Below are 2,687 nucleotides of genomic sequence, written 5' to 3' on the forward strand. Positions count from 1 at the left end.
GATATTTCCATGACATACGGGAAGTCTATTGGCGAATTAGGATGAAAGAGGACATCACGAAATTAGTGACCAAATGACCTAATTGTCAACAAGTTTTTGTTGAGCACCAAAGACAGGGAGGCTTAACAAAATTTATTATTATTCCTACTTGGAAGTAGGAAGATGTGAACATAGATTTCATTCTAGTCTTGCCACGTATTAGGCGGAACTATACCTTAATATGGGTTATAGTGGACCAAATGACCAAGTATGCTCAATTCATTCCTGTCAAGGTGTCCTAGTTGACGAAATAATATGCGAAATTTTATTTGAAAGAGATAGACATACTTGTCTATCATTTAGGATAGAGGTCCCTAATTTACTTTACATTTTTGGAAGTCTTTCCAAAAGGGGTTAGGTACTAAAGTGAAGCTTTACACATCTTTTCACCCTCAAATGGATGCTCACGCGAACACTCCATTCAGACATTAGAGGACATGTTGAGGGCATGTGTGATAGATTTTAAAAGGAATTGGGATGACCAAATGTCGTTAGTTGAGTTTGCCTATAACAATAGTTACAATTTGAGTATTGAAATGGCCCCCTTTGAGGCTCTATTTGTTAGGAGATGTAGGTCTCCTTGTTTGAAGTGAGGGAAGTTGCTCTTCTAAGCCCAGATGTTGTGTATGAGGCCATTGAGAAGATTTGGGTGATTAGAGAAGGGTTGATAATCTCCCAATGCCAGCAAATGTCATATGCCGATGTTAAAAGAATGGATTTAGAATTTGATGTCTATGATTGGGCTTATTTGAAAATCTCACCCATTAAGGGTGTTATGATGTTTGGAAAGAATGGGAAGCTTAATAGTTCATTTCTGGATTCTTGTGAGATTTTGAGGCGTGTGGGCAAAATTGCATATGAGTTAGACTTGCCAAATAGGTTTTCCTTGGTTAATTTGGTGTTCCATGTCTCAATGTTGAAAAAATGTACTGGAGATCTATCAACTATAGTCCCCTTAGAGGGCTAAGAGATTATGGAAATTTTTCTTATGAAGAGGTGTCGGTTGAGATTCTAGTCCAGCAAGTCAAGAGATTGAGAAACAATGAAGTTGCCTCCGTGTATATCTTATAGAGAAATCATTTAGTTAGGCATGATACTTGGAAGTTGAGGCCGATATGAAATCCCGATATCCTCATCTTTTTTCTCGTACTCCTATTCACTAATAAGGTAAGTAGTTCCTCTTAAGTTTAGGTGTTCTGGAAGTCCTGTGCGTTATATCTGTTTCTCCATGATTTCCTCATGTTATGCATGTTCTTGATAAATTCATGTTTAGTAGGAAATGTGTTTTCATTATTTATTTTCTTCGTGTTGTTGTGCATTAAGTATGAGTTTCCTATTTGATTTCATGAGATGAGTTGATGAACATGCTTTCGTATGCTCCTCAGAATAATTCCATATTGGTTCCATGATAGTTTGTTGAGCATGCGTTTAGTTTGAGAAGGTAGTTCCTCCTACGAATATGAGAAATGTTGATTTTCATGCAAAAAGGGTTGTTAGATGTAGTTTTTACTTCCATGTGTTTCATTGATTATGTTTTAGATGGAGTTCAAGATTCCTTCTTTAAAACTTTTTATTATTATGATGTTTCATGCATGTTGGATTGCTAGTTTTGAGTCCTTAATTCTGTGCACTTGCTACATCATCATTCGAGGATGAATGTTCCTATGGGAGAGATATTGTAACACTCTGAAAATAGTAAGCTAAACTAGAGCTTAAAATGAGGATTAGAGTCCTAATTGTACCTCTGTTTACCTGAAAATATAGAGTTTCATGTTAGAACATCAACGTACAACTCCCAAGTACCAACCATGGGTCCTTGAGGGGAAACCTGAGAAAGTTGCCTAGTAGTGACCTACAAAGGGGACTCACGCCACGTGGGTCAGCCAACACCCCGTGGGAGAGGATTCGTCGGAAAAGGAATCAGAGATCTTTCATCCGTGTTTCACCAGAATGCAACGTGGGTCCATCCACAAACCATGGTTGTGGGGTCATGGGTGAGGTTTGGAACTGTTTTTTTGCAGTTACACTGAGGAGCATTTCAGAGTTTTCAAGTTTTAGATAGTATAAAGTGACCTCATTTAATACGAAATAAGAATAAATATATAAGCTTTTTAAATTACCAAATTATGTCATCTTTGTCATAATTCCAAATCCCAAAATTATGACCTAAACCCTCTCCGAAAATTCTCTCTGTAGAACTACAAGGAAGAAGAAGAAGAAGGAATGTGAAGCTAGAGTTAAAGGAGCAAGGGTTTCTACTCAATTCCATTGGACTTAATATCTAAGGTGTGGTCTTACTTCATCCATGGATAGCTATCATCTATGGAGTCCCTTCAAAACCTCAATTTCGAATATAGAAATTCCCCCAAAAGCTATGGTTTGACTCAAAGTGATGGATTCCTCCTATTGATTTAATTACTTTATATTATAATTAGATTGATGATTTATTATAGTTTTATAATTAAATCTCCCAAGAATCCATGAAATTCCCGTATTCCTAATTTATGACCTTGTGATGTGAGTGAATTGTAGAAAGATGAATATTATGAGATTATGCATTTACTATTTGAATTAGTTGAATTATATTATTATCCATGACTAATATAGTAGTTATAGATGTGCTGATAGAATATGATCTATGGTCCTTG

This window comes from Solanum pennellii, chromosome 1, assembly GCF_001406875.1.
Source record: "Solanum pennellii chromosome 1, SPENNV200".
Taxonomy (NCBI): Eukaryota; Viridiplantae; Streptophyta; class Magnoliopsida; order Solanales; family Solanaceae; genus Solanum; species Solanum pennellii.